General features: G+C 38.7%; 1 pseudogene; it reads right to left on the bottom strand.

Moving 5' to 3' along the window:
• LOC102846105 overlaps positions 1-17,521 on the bottom strand; it is a 125,396-nt pseudogene that overhangs the window by 35,877 nt on the left and 71,998 nt on the right.

Here is a 17,521-nt window from a genome sequence, read left to right as displayed (position 1 = left end):
AAATACATTAAAAAAAGAAAATACCTTTTTCATTAATTGAGTATACATATGCAAATAAATAAAACTATACACAATTCAAAATGGGTCAAATACATAAGTGAAATACTTAAAATTATAAATCTCTTAAACAAATAGGAGATTTTTGTGACATTGGCTCAATAAAATGTCTTTCTAATTTCTTGGCAAAACACACACAACAAAGGAAACGAAATAAATTTAGTTTCATGAAGATTCAAAAAATGGCCTAGAGGTAAGAATCTGTGCTGCAATCCTGAAGGCATGAGGTTCAAATCTACAGGCTACTCCATGGGAGTAGAATAGGCAATCTTTTCCCATGTGATTATAGTCTCTGAACTCCTGCTGATGGTCAGTTATGTATTAGTTCCAACATGATAGTATACAACAAGAACCAGTGATACTATAAAGAAAGTAAAATGACAAACCGCAGAAGAAATTATATGGAAATCATATATACAATAAGAGACCTGTGTCTAGAGCGTTTGATGATGTAAACATCACCAGTAACATGAGAGACCAGTGTTAAATTTATGATCAATGTATCTCAAGCACAGATACCACCCATTTGTCAGTGGAGACTAAATTTGGTGGCTCACATACAGATTAAACCTTTGTCTATTAATCAAAAGTTTGACAGTTTGAATTTGCCAGTAGTCAGAAGTAATTTACAGCAGCTAACAACATCTGAACCCTGTCCTATCCTGTGCCAGCCTTAGACTTCCTGATACATTAGAGTCTACTGTGGCAGTCTCCATACCAATCTGCCTGCTCAAGGGGTTTTTTTCTCTCCTTTGCTGAGCCTCTAAATTTCTGAGCATTTTGCTCTTCTCTAAGTCCCTCCTAGTGACATGTCTGAATATGTGAAGCCAAGCCTCATCATCTTTGCCTTTAAATAGCAATCCAGCTGCACACTTTCCAAGACATACTAGTTTATTCTTTTGGCAATCCAGGGGATGTTCAGTACTCTCAGATGCATAGCAAGTGATTGGGAAGACCATGGCCTGAATCAGATGCACCTTAGTCCTCAAACTTACATGATTATACTCCTCGATAGTTTGAATAGGTCTCTAACTGCAGAATGTCCTAGTACAATATATCTATGGATCTCTCTGGTTCCAAGGGTGTTAATACGAAGTTGTTGAAAATTTCAATCTTTTCTCCATCTCTCATGATGTTACCTATCAGTCCAATACTAAGAATCTTTGTTTTCTTGACAGTGAAATGAAATTCGTATCTTCTATCTTTTGCAACAAGTACTTCAAGATCTCCCCACTTTTAGCAAGCAAGGTTGTGTCATCTGCATAACATAGGTTATTGGTGAGACTTCATCAGATTCTAATGTCACATTCCTCTTCATAGGTCCAACTTCTCAAATACTTTGCTCAGTAAAATTATTCAATAGATACAGAAGGAGAATACAACCCTGACACACTCTCTTCTTAATTTTAAATCATGCATTGTTTCCTTGCATTGTTTGCACAACAGTCTCCTGGTCTAGGTAAAGGTTTCCCATAAGCACAGTTAAGTGCGCTGGGATTCCCATTCTTCTCAATGTTAGCCCTTATGATCCACATAGTCAAATGCCTTTGTATATTCATTAAAGCATAAATAGAAAGGGTTCAGATACATCGTTCATGGGGTTGCTAAGGGTTGTACTCAACTTGATGACACTTAACACCAACAAAAATAAATGACATTTGACATAAAATTTTTACCATTTGACAAAAAGACAAGCTAATTTAAAACTGAATTTTTATTGTACTTTTTATTTTTATTATTTTTTCTGAGTTTTGTTTTCTTTTCAATTCATCCTTTCTCCAAAAGAGATATACAAATTATAATAAAAACATGAAAAATGTCTAACACAGATACTAATTAAATCTAAAAGCCAGGCAGAGAGGGAAAGGGGGGAGGCTGTTGGGAGTGGGAGTAGGTTGTTAGTCATAGGATTGCACAATTCCATGGGTGAGGTAGTGAAGGAAATGAGAAGGATCTTTTGTGAAAAACTTGGTAAATAAATCAGTAAAATTTTTTTTAAAGAAGAAAAGAAAAACATTTCCAGATAAATTTTAAAAAAAAAAGAAAAAACTAAACTAAACTAAAAGTCACACTCAATATTGTTGCACCAGTTCCAATTTTCTATCAGGTGCCCAATGCTCTAAATCGTTACAGAAGACTGCTATTCTTTCTTCCAAGGAGAGATTGGTGAATAGAAACTTCTGACCTATCCATTACCAACTATGACACTGGGGTTCCTTTCTTTAGTCATTATTTTTGAGGGTAAGTGCAGTCAAGTTGGCTTTAACTCATAGTGACCCTATAAACAGCAGACCTGAACCTTGCCCTTTCCTGTGGCATCCTTGTGATACGTAATATACTTTAGCCCATTGTTACAGTGACTGTGTCAATCTATCTTGTTGAGGATATTCCTCTTTCTCTGACTCACCAGCTTTCTTAGCATGTTGTTTTACTCCGAGCACTGATATCTCTGACAATATGCCCACAGTGTGTGAAACAAAATTCCACCATCCTTCAAACAGGACTCTGTTGGTATTTCTTCCAAGACAGACTTGTTTATTCTTTTGGAAATCCATGAGATACTGAATGCTCTTTTCCAACACTATAATTCATTAGTGGTGGTTGTTGTTTTGTACCAGTAGGTTGTAATGAACTCAGAGTTGACCCTCCAGTGAATCTTCAAAGGCAATTTATAGCAAGTACACCACAAATGAAATTTGTCCAACTTTCTCCCACAAAGCAGCTGGTGAATTCGAACCTAAAGTCTTTATGTTGGCAGCACAGTTCCTTACCTCTGGAAAATGCAAATAAAAATTTCAGTATGATACTTTATACCCACTGGGATAGCAATAATTATTTAAAAAACAGGCAAAATAAATATTCATGAAGATTTGGTGAAATTGGAACCTTATACATGGTTTATGGGATTTCAAATGATGAAACTATTTCGTAAATGTTAGCAATTTGCCCATGTATAAACCTAGAGTTATCTTGTAATTCCACTCCTGAACAAATTTCCAAGAGAAATGAAAAAATATGTTCACACAAAAAACTTGTACAAAATGTTTCTAACAGCATTAATTGTAAAATCCAAAAACTAGAAACAACTCAGATGTCCAGCTTCTAATAGATATTGTTGTTGTTAGATGCTATCAAATCAAGTACAACTCAAAGCAACTCTGTGAACAACAGATCTAAACCCTCTCCTGTCCTCTGCCATCGTCACAATCTCTAACATCCTCACACACATTGCTGCAGTCACTGTGTCAATCTCTAGTTGAGGGTCTTCCTCTTCTTCACTGTCCTTCCATCTTGCCAAGTAATAACCTACTCTAAGTAATAACCTACTCTAAGTAATAACCTACTCTAAGTAATAACCTTTCCCAGCAATATGCCCAAAGTGCTTCATTATCTTTACCGCCAAATAGCACTCAAGCTGCCCCTTCTCCAAGACATATCTGTTTACTCTCTTCTCCAACACCCCAATCCAATGGCATCAATTAGTCTTCTGTCATCCTTAGCCATTTTCTAGGTCTGAGGCATAGCAAGTGACTGAAAAGACCATGGTCTGAACCAGGCACATTTTAGTCCTCAAATTGTCATCATTGTTTTTCAATAATTTGGAGAGGTCTCAACTATAGGCTTCCTCAGGACAATATGTCTCCTGATCTTCTGACTGCTAGAACCCAGTGGTACAAGTTCTAGCCCTTTGGTACAAGCCATACTCTCCAATAAATAGATGAGGTTATATAATTCATACAACAGAATATTATTCAGTAATGAAATACTGATATATCTACAACATAGGTGAGCCTTGAAAACATCATAAGTAAAAGAAGTCAGTCACGAAAAAACACGTATTGTATAATTCCTCTTATATATAAGGGCCAGAGTATCTAAATCATTAGAAAGGGAATATTCGTAGCAACTATCTAGAACTAACAGGATTGGAAAAAACGAGAAGTGACAGTTAATGGCTACAAGATTTCTTCTTAAGGTAATAAAATGTTCTGAAATTGAATTACAGTGATGATTGCAAAACTCTGTGAATATACTAAATATCACTGAATTTATACACTTTAAATGGGTGAAATTTTATGTTATGTGAAATATAGCTCAATAAAGTTGTTTTAAAAGATGCCCGTTAGTGGAGGATTTTTTTAATCTTTAAAATTTGTTTGTAGAATCATATGCATTAATATATATCTCATGATCTGTTGAACTGAAAGTACACTGGGTCACTAACAGGCTGGATGGAATATTTTTAAATACAAAATAACAATTGGAATATTTTCTAGCAACTTAAATTCATAAAAATGAATGTTAAGCTAGCTTTTGAAGGAAAAAAATGAGTGCAGTAAAAATGTAGACTCAGAAAATTGGCCACTTCAGAAATTTCTAAGAATAGGTACTTCATTCGTGCAAAATTAGAATTGACCTACAAAAGTAGCAATTGGGAAACAAAAGCAAAGAATTAAAATGGCTGTGTTAAGACATCATGTTCCTAGAACTACATAGAATAAATTTTTGTTTGTCTTCCTGAACTTAACAATTGTTTGAGAATTGCTCTCTTGTTTTAGTCTTGCCTTCCACATTACTTGTGGGCGGTGATCATCTGATCATACAATCACTCAATTCACCATCTCTGTCATAGAGCCAGAGCACAGCCACTTAGTCTGCAGTGTTGGCATCCATAATTCCTTCTAGTTGCCCTTTCACTCATTTCATGACTTGGATGTTTCTCTTTATCACACATTTTTTTAACAGTTGTATCCCTACTGCCCTTCCAGATATGTTTCATATGGGTCCGTTGTGGTGAGAATCCTTTTTTGCTGTTGCTGTTGTTGTTATGCACTATTAAGTCTTATAGATAAAAACTCTTTATTATCTTATAATTCAGTCTTCCAGTAACTATAGTCACTTCTTATCCTTCCAAATAGCATAATATTTAAAACTAAAATTTTTCACTTTTCTCACACAAAAGCATCAGAAATATCTAAACTGACTGACAAGATTTCAGTGCTAACTCCAAGACACATTCTGCTTTCCAAACAGAAACTTCTGAATACTAATTCTATTGGTTCTTTGACAGCTCTGGTGGCTTGGTGCTAAGAAATTATGCTCTCAAGGCCAAGGCACAGAATTTTAATCCATCAGCTGTTCCACCGAAGAAAGATGAGCAATCAACTTGTGTGTGTTTTATTGTCTCTGAAAACCCACTGGAGGGTCAGCTATGGGTTGTTCTTGACTCAGTGACAAACAACAACAACAACATGATAATTCTAGCAGCTCCAGTGGCCTAGTGGTAAGAAGCTACACTGAAATCTAAAAGGCATATGGTTCAAATCTACCAGCTGTTCCAAGGAAGAAAAATGAGCAATCTCATCTTGTGGAATTTATTGCCTCTGGAAATCTGCTGGAGGATAAACTCTAGGTTGGTTCTCATTGCTTAGCCTATAAAAATTACAACAATCCGTGGGAACAAAAATATGACTTTGAATCTATTCCACCTGAATTTCAGAACCATCTCAGGAACAGGTTTGAGGCCTTGAATAATAATGAGCGAAGACCAGATGAGTTGTGGGAGGATATCAAGGGTATCTTCAAGGAAGAGTGCAAATGGTCATTGTAAAGACAGAAAAGGAAGAAAAGACCAAAATGGATGTCAGAAAAGACTCTGAAAATTGCATTGGAGCACAGAGAAGCGAAAGCAGATGGAAGAATACAAGATACTAAAGAGTTGAATAGAAGATTTCAAAAGGCAGCACGGGATGATAAAGTAAAATATAACAAGGAAATGTGCAAGGAGTTGGAGTCAGAAAACCAAAAGGGCCGAACTGCCTCAGCATTTCTTAAGCTCAAGGAACTGAAGAACAAATTCAAACTGCGAGTTGCTATAATCAAGAATGCTTAAGCATAATATTAAATGATCCAGGAAGTATTAAAAGAAGATGGAAGGAATATACTGAGTCACTGTATTGAAAGGAATTGGCAAACACAGAAGAATTTCATGAAACAACATATGAGCAAGAGTCCATGGTGATGAAGGAAGAAGTTCAGGCTGCTTGGAAGAAAATAGCAAAATATAAGGCCCCATGAATAGATTATATACCAACTGACATATTTCACTAACAGATGCTGCCCTAGATGTGCTCACCAAGTTGTGCCAAAAAAATCTGGATAACAAGCACTTGGCCAACTGACTGGAAGAGATGGTGACCCAACAGAGTGTGGAAACTATAGAACAATATCACTGATTTCACATGCAAGCAAGATTCTACTGAAGATTACCCAAAAACTACTGGAACAGCACATCAGCAGAAAACTTCCAGAAGTCCAGGCTGGGTTTAGAAGGGATCGTGGTAATAGGAATATTGTAGCTAATGTTAGATGGATCTTAGCTGAAAGCAGGGTATACCAGAGGAATGTATATCTGTGTTTCATTGACTATGAAAAGGTGTTTGTCTGTGTGGATCATAACAAACTGTGGTTGACTCTGAGAAATGGGAATCCCAGAACACTTGATAGTGCTAATGAGAAACCTATACTTGGACCAGGAGGCAGTCGTCAGAACAGAGCAAGGGAACACTGCATGGTTCAAAATTGGGAAGGGCATATGCCAGGGATGCATCCTATCTCCATACCTTTTCAACCTGTATGCAGAGCAGATTATCCGAGAGGCTGGGCTCTATGAGGACAATTGTGGCATCAGGATTGTTGGAAGATCTATTAACAATCTGCGTTATGCAGATGACACAACCCTGCTTGCTGAAACTGAGGAAGACCTCATGCACTTGCTGCGGAGGGTCAAGGACTGCAGCCTTCAGTATGGACTGAGGATCAATGTCAAGAAGACAAAGATTCTCACCACTGGACCAATTGGCAGCATCAGGATGGATGGTGAAAAGATTGAGATTGTTCACAGCTTTAGTTTGCTTGGCTCCACAAGATGTATTGTGATGAGAAAATCTGCTGTAAGGGACCTCTCTAAAGTACTCAAGAGCAATGGTGTCTCTCTGGAGACTAAGGTGTGTCTGATACAGGCCATGGTCTTTGCTATCACTTGTTATACATCAGAGAGTTGGACAATGACTAAGGAGGCTAGAAAGAGAATTGATGCCTTTAAGCTGTGGTGCTGTAGAAGAGTATTGACTGAACCCTGGACTACCTAGTATACACAGATTTATCCTGGAAAGGGTCAAACCGGGCGGCTCCTTGGAGGCAAGGATTCTGAGGCTTCGTCTAACATACTTTGGACATGTTGAAAGGAGGGACAGGTCCTTGGAGAGGGTCATCATGCTTGGTACAGTGGAGGGACAGTGCAGGAGGGGAAGGCCCTCTATGAGGTGCATTGATTCAGTGACTGGGGTAATCGGGATGGGTGTATCAGAGACAGTGAGATTGGCACAGGACAGAGCAGAGTTTAGGGCTATTGTACATAGGGTCGCTGTGAGTCGTAAGTGACTCGACAGCACATAACAACATACTTGGAAAACCATCTATGATACTCACAGATACCTTTGGGTCAAATGGAATACAGTTTATTTTCTCAATGACACTAGAATATGCAGAGTCCAGATGTGTCTAGTTAGCATGGAATGAAATAGAATGACTAGGTCTTTTGATCTAGATTAGCAGATAGGCGCATGCACAGCATGCATATTACCATCCACATCTGTGCTCATAATATTTTCTCCTGATGGAGCCGTTAACTGATTATCATTGGTATATTGGAAAATAACTTTCACTTATAACTAGATATTTTATTGGCAGACAGCTAACTGAAGTTAAAAATAATCTCAAATATTCATTGTCCTCAAGTCAAAACTAAATCATAGCCAGCATTCTACTTGATTTCAGAGACTATTAGTTGCAGGGGAGGAGGTTGTTCATCTTTCTCCCAGGGAGATTCTTCCTGGTTCAAACCACCTTAGGGTCTATACCACCAAATCTCCCTTGTAAGAAATGTTTTTGCTGTTGTTAGGTAAATTAAGGTGAAAACAACTTGTAGCTGGTTTTCAGAGGCTCTGTATCACATAGGATATTATCTGTCTTTTCCCTCTGCAGCAGTCGGTGAGTTTGAACCATGTGCCTTAGAAGTGGCAGTGTAAGTCCTTACCACTAGGCGCCCCCAAAGCTCCATTATGAAAGTATTGATAATATTGCTGTTAGGAAATTTCCTTTACCTAAAGTACTGTAATAGGAAATTTCCTTTACCTAAAGTACTGTAATACTCTGCTGGGTTTACTCTAGGACCTGAGAACCAGGGTACTAGAAGAATTCTAGTCACCAGTCACAGTATTTTTAATTATTTAGCATGTATGTGAAAGTTAGACAATGAAGAATCATCAAAGAAAAATCAATGCCTTTGAATTGCACTGTTAACAAAGAGTATTTAATATACATGAACTATCACAAAAACAACCACATCTGTGTTGGAGGAAATGAAACAAGGGTGCTGTCTGGAGACAAGGATGATGAAACTTCATGTCACATTGGGCATGTTGTCTGGTAGTGCCAGTCCTTGAAAAAAATGCATTGTACTTGGAAAAGTAGAGCACCAGGAAAAGAAAAGACCCTCAACATGATTAGTTGATGTTCAGCCTTGGGCTTGAGTGTGATGGAGATTGTGAAGATGGTGTAAGATGACAAGGTTTTATCAATTGTTCATAGGATCACTATGAGTTGTATGTAGTTATGGTACCTAATAATGACAGATACCCAAAACCAAAGCACAAATGACATCCCTCTTCTTGAGTGACAGTGTTAATGGTTTTGTGAGACCACTTGTGTTATTACTCTTGAGCTCAGAGAGATAACTTGGTAATTTCCTGGAGAAAAGATGAAACCTCTAAGATTTCCTCTGAGCAAGCTCTCACAGGTTACAAGTTCGAGTATGACAATTTGAAGTCACTAGATGACCACTCTAGTAGCCTAGTGGCAATCTTGAAGGCACACAGTTCGAGGCCACAAGCTGCGTCAAAGGAGAAGGATGGCAATCTACTTTTGTGCTATTAACTGCCTCTGAAAACTCACTGGAGGGTCAGCTATGAGTCAGTTCCAACTCGATGGTGCACAACACCAGGTAATCACTATGGGCATTGAGGAAGCATTGATTCAGGCAGAGAATATCAGGCATTTTTATAAGAATACTGTCATTTTGAAAGTAAGTTGTACATACACAAACTGAGACCACGAGGCACTTCATATGTGAGGTTAATTAGCTCTGATCATGCTGTTTGGACAATAGATCATGAATACATCTGTTCCAGGATAATAATGTTATCCATTGAAAGGGTATTTGCACATGCTGTTGTTGTTGTTGTTGTTAGGTACCACCGAGTCAAGTATGACTCATAACAATCCTATGAACAAAAGATCTGTACCCCGTTCTATCCTATGCCATCTTCACACTTCATGACACACAAGAACCCATTGCAGCAGTCACCATGTCAATCCACCTGGTCAAGGGTCATATTCTCCTTTGCTGACTCTCTACCTTTCCCAGCATCATGTCATTCTCCAAGGAATAGCCAGCCCCTCCTAGCAACATACCCAAAGTGTGTGAGGTAAAGCCTCATCATTCTTGCCTCCAAAGAGCACTCTGGCTGTACCCTCTCAAAGACATGTATGCCTGTTTGTTCTTTTGACCATCCAAAGGATAAAGACATAATTTGGTACCTAGGAAATATTTGATGGTTATATTTGACATAATCATCATTGTCCAATATTTCATATAATCATTAGAAGTGTTATATTTGGTGATTTCTACAAGTACTACTATTGAGTGAATTGGAATTTTGTCCATTTTTTTTTCTCTTTCCCCTCTATCTCTCTTGTTTGTGCTTCTCACTTGACTTCTTTTTGGCTTTCTCTTTTCTGTATTATGGCATACCACAGAATCAAGCAGCCCTGCACAAAAGTAAAATGGAAGAAATCTCAGATCTTCAAGATTCTTAATGGGTACCAACTGGAAAATAGTCTTTTCAATTACTAACTATTACTCTTATCCAAGAGCTGGACAATGAATAAGGATGGCAGAAAAAGAATTGACACCATTGAGCTGTGGTATTGGAGAAGGGCACTGAACATCCCACTGATGGCCAAGAACGAAGCATATGTGTTGGAGAGGATGCAGCCAGAATGCTCTTTGGAGGCAAGAATGATGAGGCTTCACCTCACAGAGTTTGGACATGTTTCTAGGGGGTGCTATTCCTTGGAGAAGGATATGATGTTGGAAAAGGTAGAAGGTTGGTGAAGGAGAGGAAGACCTTCAACCAGGTTGATTGATACAGTGACTGCTGCAATGGGCTCTTCTGTCTCAGGAAATGTGAGGATCGAGCAGGACAGAGCAGAGTTCAGGTCTTTTGTTCACAGGTTCGTTAAGAGTTGTGGTAACAACGACAACCCAGAGGCAAAAGAAGAAATGATGGCAAACACATGATCATCAGATCACCTTATCACCTTAGTGAAATGAGATATCCTACAGAAATGTCTATGGATCAAAGATACATGACCAAAGGTCGTCATCGTCATCATTATCATCATCATCACCATCATCATCATCATCTCCATCATCAAATTGATAAAATGGAGTCTGAGAAGTACCCTCTTCCAAACTACACATTTTACAAGTCAGGAAATTAAAGGCTAGGGAGGTGTGAACTCGTCTTAATGAAAAAGTTAGTACAAGGATCTTCTCTTCATTTAACACAACCTCACACAATGTCTATTGCTACCACCTCACTTACCCTGAGACCCAGAAGTGTTCAAAGATCTACTAAGGAGCCGCTTCTGAGTAGAAGAATCTTCTCTTTTTGACAGCACAAATTTAAAAAGTACTAGTCCAACTTCACCTTTGGGCTGCAGTGCTGGAGAAGACTGTTGAATATACCATGAACAGCTAAGAGAACAAACAGGTTCATACTGGAGAGGGTGAAACTGGGATGCTTCTTGGAGGCAAGAATTCTGAAGCTTAGTCTGACATACTTTGGACATGTTGCAAGGAGGGACCAGTCCTTGGAGAGGGACATCATGCTTGGGAGGGTGGAGGGACAGCACAAGAGAGGAAGACCCTCGATGAGATGGATCAATTTAGTGATTAGGGTATCAGAGACAGTGAGGTTGACACAGGATAGAGCAGGGTTTAGGGCTCCTGTACATAGGGTCACTATGAGTCACAAGTGACTCGACAGCACATAACAACACAAAAACAACATAGGTACATTGTTGCTGTTGTTGTTGTTAAGTGTTTTTAAGACAAGCATGACTCATAGCAACCCTATGAACAGGAGATCTGAACTGTCCTATCCTGTGCCATCTTCACACTTCCTGACACACTAAAGGCCACTGCAGCAGTCCCCATGTCAATCTACTCGGTTGACAGTCTTCCACTCCTTTGTTGACCCTCTGCCTTTCTGAGAATCAAGTCCCTCACCAAGAAATAGCCCCTCCTAGCAACAAAGTATGTGAGGCAAAGATTTATCATATTTACCTCCAAAGAGCACTCTGGCTGCACCCTTTTCAAGACAGATTTGTTAGTTCTTTTGGCAGTCCAGTGGATGTTCAGTGCTTTTATTCAACACCACAGCTCAAAGGCATTAATTCTTCTTCTGTTATCCTTATTCATTGTACAGGTCTCAGAAGCATAGAAAGACCATAGCCTAAATCAGATGCACCTTGGTCCTTGAAGTGACATCATTACTCCTCAACAATTTGGAAAGCTTCCTAACTGCAGACTTTGCCAGTGCAATATACCTCCTAATTTCCTGACTGCTGGTACCAACGGTGTTGTTTGTGGATCTAAATAAGATGAAGTTGCTGAAAGTTTCAACCTAGTCTCTATCTATCATGATGTTGCCTATTGGTCTAATGGTAAGAGTTTTTGTCTTCTTGATATTGATATCAACTCCATATTGAAGGCTGCATTCTTTGATCTTTTTCAACTAATGTTTCAAGTCCTCGTCACTTCCAGAAAGCAAGGTTTTGTCATCTGCATAACGCAGGTTATTGATGAGTCTTTTTCCAATCTAGATGACACATTCTTCACTGAGTTCGACTTCTAAAATAATTTGGGGGTTTTTGTCAAACATTCTTCTAAGTAGTATAGCGCTGGTCTGTGCATTGCTGTACAGAGGTAACTCATGGTTGCTGTGATGCTAAACACTGTGACGTGACACTGATGTGCCAAGTGTGATAATGGTTACCCATGGTGGACAGTGTTTGGTGGAGCGTCCCGATTAAAACAAGCTTGGAAATATTTGTGATACTAAAGCATGTCCATTATTATTCTGTAATGGTGTGTCATCAGATTAAGTAACTTAGCCTAGATATTAAATTCTCCAGGGTCTTAAATACAAATTAACTGAGAAAAGTTTTTGTCTCAGTTATCTAATATTGTTGTTTGTTGTTGTTATGAGCCATCGAGTCATTTGCGACTCATAGTGACCCTATGTACAACAGCCGTAAACCCTGCTCTATCCTGTGCCAATCTCACTACCTCTGACACACCCATCCCGATTCCCCAGTCACTGAATCAATCCACCTCATAGAGGGTCTTCCCCTCTTGCACTGTCCCTCCACCCTACCAATCATGATGTCCCTCTCCAAGGACCTGTCCCTCCTTACAACATTCCCCAAGTATGTCAGAGGAAGCCCCAGAATCCTTGCCTCCAAGGAGTAGCTTGGTTTAACCCTCTCCGGGATGAATCTGTTTGTTTTCTTGGCAGTCCATGGTACATTCAATACTCTTCTCCAGCACCACAGCTCAAAGGAATCAATTCTCCTTCTATCCTCCCTAGTCATTGTCCAACTCTCTGATGCATAGCAAAGACCATGGCCTGTATCAGGCGCACCTTAGCCTCCAGAGAGACACCATTGCTCTTGAGTACTTTAGAGAGGTCCCTAACCGCAGACTTCCCCATAGCAATATGTTTTTTTATTTCCTGGTTGCTGGTGCCAAGAGTGTTGACCGTGGAGCTGAGCAAACTGAAGCTGTGAACAATTTCTTTGCCATCCATCCTGATGCTACCAATTGGTCCAGTGGTGAGAATCTTTGTCTTCTTGACGTTGAGCCTCAGTCCATACTGAAGGCTGCAGTCCTTGACCCTCTGCAGCAAGTGCATGAGGTCCTCCTCAGTTTCAGCTAGCAGAGTTGTGTCATCTGCATAAGGCAGATTGTTAATAGATCTTCCACCAATCCTGACGCCACACTTCTCCTCATAGAGCCCAGCCTCCCGGATAATCTGTTCTGCATACAGGTTAAAAAGGTATGGAGACAGGACACATCCCTGGCGTACACCCTTCCCAATTTCTAATTATCTAATATTACTATACCAGAAATACCACAAAGGGATAACTTTAACAAATATAAATTTATTCTCTCATAGTTTGAAAGACTAGAAGCTCAGACTCAGTGTACGAGCTCCAGCTGAAGTATCAGTGTTTGTTATGAGGGAAAAATCTTTGTTTCCCTCAGCATCTTGTAGAGCTGGTGTTCCCTGGAGGCTTCTTGTGTCTCGAACTTCTCCACATCAAAAAGCTTCCTTTAACAAAAGTCCAAATCCAAAGAACATGTCCCATTCCTGATTATTCCTCCTTGAGGGGACTGAGGTTGCCCTCTGCCTATTCCAGACCTCTCCCATGTTTTCCTTCTCTTTTACTTCTAATGAGATAAAATTTATTAAGAGAGTTCCTCTCACATCAAATTAGGACTGTACTGGAATTAGAGTGTTACTTTCTACCATTATTCCTCTGACTATTTGGTTTATCAAAGTGTGTTGTTGTTGTGTACCATCAAGTCAAAACTGGCCCCTGGCTAACCCTCCAGCAGGTTTTTAAAGATGGTAAACTGCACATCAGTTGATTATGCATCTTTCTCCCTAGGAGCATCTAGTGGATTCTAACTATGTCTCATCATGCTGGAAGCAATTCCTTGCCATTATACAACCAGTGCCTCATATCAGATTCTAGATAATTATTACATAACTTCTGTATTGTATTGTAATATGAGAGTTTTTAGGAGGACACAATTCAATCCAACACAATCTTTTCTTTTATTCTTAAAGACAGTAAAATTAATCCTTGTGAGACTCCTGGGGAGAAAAGAAATGTGCAAAGCAGTACAGCTCTAAAGTAGAGCATAACATGGGGTGAAGGAGAGTATAAGCCTTGGGAGACAGTTTGAATCATGCTCATGCTGTATGGCCCTTATAAAGCCATTAACTTCTTTAAGTCTCATTTCTTTATCTATCTATACATAAAGATATTATCTGCTTTTACAGGGTCATTTAAAGCCAATATATTGAAAACATGTAGCCCATATTTTCATATAGAGGCAATATATTGAAGCCAACTAGCCCATTCAAGTCTATAATAAATAAATTTTTATTGTATTATATTTTAAGCCGAATAGGGAATTGAGAATCCAACTCAAAGGCAGGTGGTTTGAGTCCAATCAGATGCTCTGTGGAAGAAAGTGGGAATCACTGACATCCCGTAAAAACCCACTATAGGTTGAGTTGGATATGACTCATTGGCAGTGAGATTTTTTTTATTTGACTCTGAATTTATCTGGGCATAGATAGATGTCTATCTAAATTCCTGTCAATCATTATGAGGTTTAGAACATAATTAGTAGTTTAAGAAAACTGCATGTTAAATGTGATGTATATTCAATTTAATTAGGATTTACAACAAGACAAAAACTTGTTTGCTAAAACTGAGGAGAACCTGAAGCACTTGCTGCAGAAGGTCATATAATATGGATTGCAGTTCAACATAAAGAAAACAAAGATTCTCATGAGTAGACCAATTAGCAGCATCATGAGAAGAATGAGATTGTTCCCAATTTCAGCTTGCTGTGTTCCACAATTGACTCTCTTGGCATCAGAAGTCAGGAGATCAAAAGACAAATTGCGTTACTGTCAAGGACTCTCCAGAAAACTGAAGAGTGATTTCAGTCTAGAGACGAAGGTGTACCTAATCCCAGCTATAGTCTTTGCAATTGCTTGCTATGCAGCAGAGAGCTGGACAGTGACTAAACATAACTTGAACTAAGTGAACATAACTTGGACTGCCAAGAGAACAAACTATTCTGGAGAAGATGAAACTAAGGTTGTTCTTTGGAGGCAAAGATTTCAAAACTCCATCTCACTTAACAATGGTCATATTGCCAGGAGGGGCCAGTCCTTGAAGGACATCAGACTTGGAAGGATGGAGGGTCCGTGCAGGAAAGAAAGAAACCAAATGAGATTGATTGACACAGTGACTGTGCTAGAGAAAGTGAAATTGAATCAGGATAGGACAGGGGTCAGAGCTATCATTCATAGGGTTGCTCTAAGTCATAGTGGACTCTACAACACAACACCACCAAAATGTTACAGTTGCTTAAAATGGACAGATTAAAGAGCCTTGTTATAAAGCATGGCCTACTTTCCCCACCCCCCTTTCTTTTTATTTTATATTGGTTTGTTTACAAAGTTTTTACACATTGTGATTCACACTATCCTCCATTCACATTATTTCATACAATCAATCCCATGCATTATGTTTTATAAAATTAATCACCACTGGACTTTGCCCATCATTACCCTGTCTTTTTGGGTCCCTACAGGATCCTTTTCATTTTCTTCACCTCCTTCCTCCATCCACAACACTATGCAACCCTGTGGTTTCACCGCTGATCATCTTTACCCATCTGCTTCCACCCCTTCCCCTTTGGATCTCCATATATATTTTACTAGTTATCCTTCTATTTTTACAATAATGGTCTTACGCAGTATTTTTCCTTTTGAGATTGAGTTAGTTCCCTCAACATAATGTTCTTCAGTCTCTCCCAAGTTACACAGTATTTTTCAAAACACGTATTCCTGAGTGCTACATAATTACATTGTGTGAACGTACCACACTTTCTCAGTCCGTTTGGTTGTTGTTAGACATTTGGGCTGTTTCCATGTTCCTGTGATGGTGAATAACGCTGCTGTGAACATTGGTGTACGGAGCTCTGTTTGTGTCTCAGTTCTAATTTCCTTGGGGTATACTCCTAGTAGTGGAATAAATGCTATGTCATACAATGTTTCTATGTTCAACTTTTTGAGGAAACACAAACCTGAAAACATGGCCTACATTTAATATTAAGAAGCCCCAGATATAAATTTTATCTAAATTTATTTGGATTCTATTGTACCAGAACCAATCCATAGCTGACCCTCCAGTGGGTTTTCAGAGGCAGTTAATTGCTCTGGAGGAGATTGTCCATTCTTTTCAGAAGGAGCAACTGATGACCTTGAACCACAGATAGCATCTCACTAGAATTTTCCAAAAGCAACATTGCTTACATTCCTTAGAATCATATTTTATTTTAAAATAACTATTTTGCCCCTGAGATAGAAATGAGATAGGAATACTTTCTGGATAACCTTTACCTCAAAGTTATGTTCAAAAACTTTCAGATACTCATTCTCCTTCACATGAGCTCAGTTGCTTCAGATTGTAGGTTGGAAATCTTCAAAGATGCAGCAGTGCACAGAAATGTGATGGATGGAACCAAATTTTGTTTCAATTTTTACTTGATTCTCTAAGGCCTTTTTATGTCTCCTATCAATATACACCTTTACCACGTACAGCATTTACTATACTCACCTGACTGTATCTCAGTTTTGTCAGCCCTCTAAACATAACTATCCTTCATCATTATTATTTGAGGACTATGACAAACAACAAAAAGCATGTTGTGGAAACTTGGAGCATTCCTATTGTGGCTTTCAAAAAAAAACAGTTGAAATACTGTGACTTGACTGCCATCTAGAGAATATTAGAGATAATTAATCAAAGTAAAAGAATAAAGAAGACTGAAGAACTGATGTATTCAAATTGTAATGTGGGGGGGGGGGAATATTGAATACAACATAGACTTCCAGAATAAAAAAATACGAATCTATCTTTTTGTTTGTACAAATGCTTTTGGTAAAGTGACAGGATTAGCAAAAACAGGCAGACCCTGGACAAGGTTTCTGCAGGAATAATAGGGAAACAGCATAGGATTTGGGAGTTGTTTCATTCAGTTATAGGGTCACTCGTAGGGTCATTATGAGTCAGAACCAATGTGATCTCTCTAATAACAGTGGTACTCTGGTGACATAGTACTTAAAGTGCTAACCTGGTCCGTATGGTCAAGAGTTCAAGGCATCAGCTGCTCTGATAGAAAAAGTTGTGTTACTCTAGTTTTTCAAAATTGAAAGCCTTGGTAACCCTGTGAGGCATTTCTTTTCTGTCCTATAGGGTGGCTTTGAGTCAAAACGGGCTCAGTAACTTTGGGACTTGGATTGTTAATGTCGTAATGGGTTCAATTTTCTTTGATTCTTCAGTTAAAACCAAGGGGGAAAGGCAACTTAAACAAGAAATATAGAAAAATATTTAGATGCTGTATTGTGGTTTAGGATGATGTTATTAATCTGGTTTATGCAAAAGAAGAAAAACAACAATT

The sequence above is a fragment of the Elephantulus edwardii genome, unplaced genomic scaffold (assembly GCF_000299155.1).
Source record: "Elephantulus edwardii isolate Elephantulus edwardi_28Jun2011 unplaced genomic scaffold, EleEdw1.0 scaffold00371, whole genome shotgun sequence".
Classification (NCBI taxonomy): domain Eukaryota; kingdom Metazoa; phylum Chordata; class Mammalia; order Macroscelidea; family Macroscelididae; genus Elephantulus; species Elephantulus edwardii.
Note: the sequence above shows the minus strand (reverse complement) of the source record. Positions and strands in the feature narration are given on the sequence as shown.